This window comes from Amblyomma mixtum, chromosome 4, assembly GCF_055824585.1.
Source record: "Amblyomma mixtum isolate Tamu chromosome 4, ASM5582458v1, whole genome shotgun sequence".
NCBI classification, from domain to species: domain Eukaryota; kingdom Metazoa; phylum Arthropoda; class Arachnida; order Ixodida; family Ixodidae; genus Amblyomma; species Amblyomma mixtum.
Genome location: NC_143015.1, coordinates 44,634,497 through 44,641,781, shown reverse-complemented (window position 1 = coordinate 44,641,781; position 7,285 = coordinate 44,634,497).

Here is a 7,285-nt window from a genome sequence, read left to right as displayed (position 1 = left end):
CCATCCAACTAGCCCAGTTTACCGTTCTTATTAATAACTCAGCCCTGCTATTCGTAGAACCTATGCCATAGTCACCTACCGCCTTGTCTCCAGCCGTCTTTTTACCTACCTTTGCATTAAAGTCGCCCATCAGTAGAGTGTACTGTGATTTTACTTTGGTCATCGCCGATTCCACGTCTTCATAGAAGGTTTCAACGATCGGGTCACCATGGCTTGATGTAGGCGCGTAGGCCAGCACCACCTTCAGCTTATACCTCTTATTAAACCTAATTACGATAGTTGCCACCCTCTCGTTCATACTATAAAACTGCTCTATGTTGCCAGCTATATCCTGATTAATGAGGAATCCCACACCTAGTTCTCGTCTGTCTGCTAATCCACGATGGCACAGTACGTTCCCGCCCTTTAGTACTGTATACGCCTCATCTGTCCTCCTAACCTCACTAAGCACTATGACATCCTAATTACTACCCGCTAATTCCTCCAACAGCACTGCTAAACTAGTCTCACTGTATAAGGTTCTTGCGTTAAACGTTGCTAGGTTCAGCTTCCAATGGCGGACTGTCCGCAGCCAATGATTCTTTGCACCCTCCGCTGCGTCACAGGGCACAGAAAGCGATCGAAAACACACCAGAAATAAGAGAATCGTAGAGTAGAAATTATTGTCGCTTTGAGTATTTGGGCCAAATGCTAATTAGGTGAGCGAACAGTTCGGTTTTCTCTTCGGTTCCGGTGTTCAGATCCAGTATTTGTGGATGGCAGTTCGGATAGCGATAATTGGTTAATGTTCATACAAGCGGAAATGGTCATTCTCTCCATTCAAAGATTTTTTGGAGTCTTCCCACTATTCCTGGCGCAGTGGTGCAGCGGTCAAGCTAAGATACGCCATTGTTCTTCTATGGCAGGTGCTGCCATGGTGGGACTTGGGTTGCTTGGGTTAGGGTGCGACCCAAGTTGCTGTTCCTGACCAGCCTCTTACGATTGAATGAGCTGCCACTTGACACCGGCTTCAGACAGACGCAGACAGACAAACAAACTTCAAGTGACAAAGCAAAGCGCCGGGTTTCCAAGCAGGCGACACTGTTTCTCGATGGGAAGCCAGCCCCAACAGAGCAGCCATGGAAGTTGGGCCAAATATAATGATGCCAATATATCAGCGTGTAAAACCTTCACAACTAAAATCGCAAAGTGCTGGATTCACCCGAGCTCCAATAAGCACAGCGCTTCTACGAATGAGTAGTGGCTGAGGACAAACTGAAGCGCTTTACGATATGAACCACGGCCAGCGAAGATCTGTCGAGGGCGACTGGAAATAATTCTCCTGCCATTGCGATGCTCACAATGTGAAATTTTGGGCCAGCTCTTTAGATGTTTTTATTTTACAGTGCATTGAGGTAAGGACTTTGTGTGGCTCTGCGGCCCCTTTTTCTTCATTTAAACTGCGCGCGCTCTCTTCCAGTCATTTAGGTGGGTACGGGAGCAGCGCAACTGCGCGTGACACAACTGCTGCTCGCGTGATGTGGCACGTGATCATTGTGCGGTGACTTGACAAGGGCAGCGAAAGCAGCGCCTCAGGGGGGATTTCAAACAAAGCGCTGCTGGGGCGCGGTCATCCTTTCGGCGGCCAGCACAAGCCGTTGCGGTGTGCTACTCGGACGACGGGGTGGCACCTTACCAGAAAGAAAGAAGCGGCCTCTCCGAAGATGGAATAGTTGTTCGGCGTGAGTGGCTGCTAAGCGAGCAGCCTGCTTTCTTATGCCGCATCGACCTCCCCCTATCTTTCATATTGGTCCCATTAGGACCTCAGTATTGTTTTGCAGCGCTCGTGTCTTACCGCCTGCTTTGTTGGAGATCAAGCATTGCGCTCTCGAGAGCCTACACTGCATGCTCTGCTCCGCCGCTACGTTCCCTGTTGTGCCTCGCTGAAAACGTTGCTTTGGCCCGGAATAAACTGGTATCTTTTATGCTTAACGTGGGTGTGTCACTCGTCGGGTGAGACTGTTGCTCGCCAACCCACTTCCCTAGAAGCGAGGCCTTCAAGTTTGAGAGATCCGTGTATGTATGTACATAGTAACCACTCCTTTCCACATAGTATTTCCTAAAACACTCCACTGCCAGTCCTTGTCATAAAGGAAGCCTTGCGTCGTTGTCATAAAGGAAGCCTTGAAGCCTTACGTTGGAACAACTATGACCAACCCTCTTCTATTCTTCACTCAGGTGCTGCTGCTTTGTTCTGCTCCGGCGCAGGCCAGCGACGAACTTACGGTGAAGCGAAGCCAACCAGCCTACTGAAAGCTCGACAATTTTTACCAACGTGCGCTTTCTCCCGCCGATTTGCCGGTGGTCGATGGATTCACTTGGACAGCGCAAGTGACAGGGACATCAACGGAAGGGGCGTCTTTTTCGGGACTGCATTTTCATCGCATCGCCAGTGGGCTTGGCGGCACTGGAACAACTATGACCAACCCTCTTCTATTCTTCACTCAGGTTAGTGAAAAGCGTTTTGTAGATTTTGTCAGAGACGACTATCGTGGTCTACTAGTGCTGCCGAGCCCACAGGCAATTTGTGTTTTGATTGTTGATTGTTGGAATACAGTGGCACTGTTGTTAATGTGTAGCGGGGATATAGAAACGAATCCTGGCCCAACGCAGAAAGAATTGTTCGAGCAGTTACTCGAGGGTCAGTCTACCTTGCGAAGCGACATGAACCACTTAAAAGAACAAGTAAACAATATGGAAAAATTGTTCAGTGGCTTCCAATTGACGCTTACTCGATTGGAGAAACGACTTGGTGACACTACACAGTTTTCGGACACCACTGAACAATTTCAAACCAGCCTGCAGTCTATTGAAAAAGTCATGACTTTTCAAACTAGAAAACTGACAGACCTAGAGGACAGTAGTCGGCGCTCGAATCTAGTCATTTACGGGGTTGCTGAAAGCCCTGATGAGACGGAGCAGTCATTAAGAGAAAAGATAGTTAAAGAAATCTTCACTAATAAACTTAATGTGGAGGTCAAGTCTATTGGGCGCATTCACAGGCTCGGAAAGCAAACTGGGAAGAGACCAGTCATCATATATCTCCAAAATTTTGCTGAAAAGAAATCAATACAAGAAAACGTGAAGAAACTAAAAGGGTCCGGCTTCTTCATACAAAATGATTATTCCCGTTCAACCCTAAAGAAACGGAAGCTATTGTGGGAAAGTGCAAAGGCAGAAAGGGATGCTAAAATGAAGGTTTTTCTCGTGCATGATAGGCTGAGGATCGAAAAAGATGTTTTCGTTTGGGATGAAACGCAAAACAGACGCATTAAAGTTATGGCTGGTCACTCTGCAGAAACTGAGGGAATGGAATCATCCACTGTGGAATCATCCACTGTGGACTCACCCGCGGTGGAATCAACCGCTGTGGAATCACCCACTGTGGAATCTCAGGCGTGACGTCGCTCTCACACACAAAAGAAGCACGTGCGTTTGCTAAACATAAATGCTCGAAGTGTCATTAATAAAACAGACAGCCTTGAAATAGTTTTACTCCAATACGATCCTCACATCGCTGTAATAACAGAAACTTGGCTTCGCAGTGAAATATTAGACGACGAAGTTTTTCCTCCCACATATCAGTTATTCCGAAACGACAGGTCATCTAGGGGAGGTGGTGGCCGTGCTAGTCAAAAATCAAATAGATGGTTTTATTCTGGACGTTGTCGCTGACCTTGAATGCTTGTGCCTAAAGCTGACATGTTGGGGTTATAGCTTAGTTCTGTACGCAATCTACAGGCCTCCTGATTCCCCACCGAGCTACTTAAGCAAACTGCAGATACATATGTCACAATTCCAAAAGAGCCGAATTCTTCTAATTGAGGATTTCAATTTACCTGGCGTCAACTGGGAGCTGTTTCAAACATGTTCGCACCATAACCAAAGCATTGATGTCATGATTGATATAATGCTAGCGCATGATTTGATTCAGGTGGTAGATAAGCCAACACGCGTACATGGTTCGAGCAGTTCTGTTCTAGATTTGGTATTCATAAAACGTGATATCGCTGAATATTCTGTACAAGTTGAGCAGGGGCTCTCTGATCATTATTTAGTAGATGTTAGCTTTCCTCTTTTATCGCCTAAGAAACATCAAAATTCTTCGATTGGGACTTTCAAAGATTACTCCCGTGCCAATGACGCATGCATAGTAGATTATATGGAAAACTGCCTGACTGATTTCGGTGACACTGACGCCTGCATCTTGTGGGACCATTTTAAGCGCATGTGCCACTACTGCATTGATAACTTTGTGCCGAGCAAACGTAAGAAAGTTAACAAACAGACTCCATGGATGACGCGTGACATCATACACCTGAAGCGCAAAATCAAACGATTAAAAAAGCAGCGAGTGCAACCTGGCATAATCAAGAAACTACAGGAGAACCTTTCACAGTCAGTCCGCGATTCAAAAAGTTACTATTTCAGTACGTCTCTACCAAACTTTATAAAGAACGCACCAGAAAAGTTCTGGAATTACATAACCGGAAAAAAGGCTGTTGTGTCACAGATATCAGTCAACAGTTCCATAATCACAGACCAGAGAGCCATTGCGCAGCATTTTAATACATATTTTCAAAGCGTGTTTTCGAATTCCAGTCCATGTACCCCAATAGTCGCACAGTTTCATGACACCGAAGTCAATTTTGTTTCTTATGCTGGGATATTTTCTATGCTACTGAACTTGAAAACCAAAAAAGCATGTGGCCCTGATAACATTCCTAACATTTTTCTGCGAAGATATGCCGAATCGGTTGCAAAGTTTTTGTATGTACTGTTTCAAGCATCCTTGCGAACTGGGAAATTGCCTGTTGACTGGAAGACCGCCCGAATCATCCCTGTACCTAAGAAAGGAGATCGTTTAATGCTGTCAAACTACCGCCCAATCTCCCTTATTTCATCTTGTTGTAAATTAATTGAACACGTCATTGCTGATCGCATAAATGAATTCCTAAATCGGCACTCCATTTTATCCAAATTTCAGCATGGTTTTCGTAAAGGATATTCAACAGTAACCCAATTAGTAACAATTGTTCACTCCATTGCATTAAGCTTAGACAATAATGGCCAAGTTGACCTAATATTTTTAGATTTTAGCAAGGCTTTTGACAAAGCCCCTCATGATAAATTAATTCTAAAGCTTAAATCTATTGGCCTTCCTGAGATATTAGTTACCTGGATTTCAAACTATTTAACTAACCGTAAGCAGTATGTCTCGATTGATGGAGAGGAATCGGGCGCTCTTTCAGTCACTTCTGGAGTGCCTCAGGGGAGCGTACTTGGGCCTTTATTGTTCTTACTATATATTAATGACATCGTCGACACAACTGTTCCGGGCGTTGAGATTCGATTGTTTGCGGATGACTACTTGCTGTAGAGATATTACATGTTCAAATAACCAGATTGACCTAAACACTTCTCTAACATCCTTACCTGGTGCCAGAAATGGGACATGGCTTTAAACAAAGAAAAAACTAACTTCCTTCGCGTGACACGTAAAAAAAATATTTTTGAGCACAGGTACCATCTCGGACAAACACCACTAAAGGAAGTTTCCAGTTTTAAATACCTGGGTGTAACATTAACTAACAATCTGTCCTGGAATTCACATGTGGAAAATATCTGTTCGTCCGCCTTTCGCAAACTCTATTTTTTAAGAAATAAACTTTCCAAAGCTCCCCCTCAGGTTAAACTTCTCGCGTTTAACTCACTAATCAGGCCTAAGCTCGAATATGCATGCGTGGTGTGGGATCCTTATACTAATACTAATATTAAGAAAATTGAAAGAATCCAAAGAAAAGCCATAAGATTTATTTATTCTAAATTTTCACCTTTTGATTCTCCGTCTGAGCTAATGAAATCTAACCGTATCCAACCTCTTGAGGTAAGAAGAAAAAATATTCGACGAGAATTTCTTTCCTTGCTCATAAATAACAAACTGGCTCTTGATCCTGCACCCTATTTATCGTTTTTAGCTACACGCATCACACGTCACCATCATCCCGGTTCACTTACCCCGTACTTTGCTAGAACTGACACTTTTAAATTTTCCTTTTTCCCGCGTACCATCAGTGAGTGGAATTCTCTGACATGATAAAATGTAAGCGCATAGTCATCCTGCATGCTTTTTTTTTATTTTTAGTTTTTCTTTCTATTTTACTTGTTATTTCTTTTTATTTTACTTGTTACCCGTGTATCTGTGTTATCTTGTTCTGCTTGGATCTGTAAGATGATCTGCAGTATGAAATAAATAAATAAAATATGTTGACTTGCTGCACAAGCGCCTGCTTCACAGCAGCCGTCCCAAACGGAACGTAGCATGGCGCGACTGTCTAGCTGATCGGGAGTTCGCGGGAGGCAGAGTGTGTGTGACACGTGGGCGAATTTCCCAACAGCCGCCTCAGACACTCTGAGGGGCTTTAACTAGCTCAACTGTCTACGCTTGCGCAGCTACTCTCAATCCGGAACCAGGCGTGTGCGCAAGATCATGCTTTATATATTAGATGAAGCAGAGTGGTGCCCCAAGCCAGCTTCAGTATAGCCTGGGGTCATTTCTCCACAAAGGCGCGCATGCAGCAAAAAAGCACGTTCACATCGTGGCTCTGCTGTCGACATTTATCGGCTTTCCATGATTGCGTGAGCTTTGGTTGTGGCACCTCCAGCGTATCAGAAATATGAGTGCGGAGTTTCGACAGCGCAGTTCATGAGAATTCATCATAGTGACATAGGAAGCCCACTCGATTCAGAACGCTTTAAAGCTGCTGACTGAATAACAAGGCAATAGCGCTCAAAACAGCAGATCGCAACAAAGAGATGACTACGTGCGTTACAAGCCTTTCAAGCGACTGTCGAACTCATTGCGATGTTTGCCGAAAATTTACCGCGCAATTCCTGCCTGGAGATGAAAAAACAGTCACAATGCCTAGATATGAGTGTGTGGTCTTCTGGAGTTCTCCAAGGCATGAGAAATGTCTTTCAAAGATGCGATACCTGTTTCTGGAAACCTGGAAAATGATTCATGCTGTACTAACAAATTTAGGAACCACCCTTGTAATAGGAGAGGTTCATTAGCATTCGTTTGTATTTTAAGGCGTTGTGCTACACAGTCAATACTGGTTATTAATTACTTGTTGACCTTGGACAGCTTCTACCGCATTAACAGGCTCAAATGGTCACACACGGTGCAGAGTATAATTTCTGAGCAGCGGCAGGCCACTGCAGGGCAGTGCCAGTAGCTTTTGAT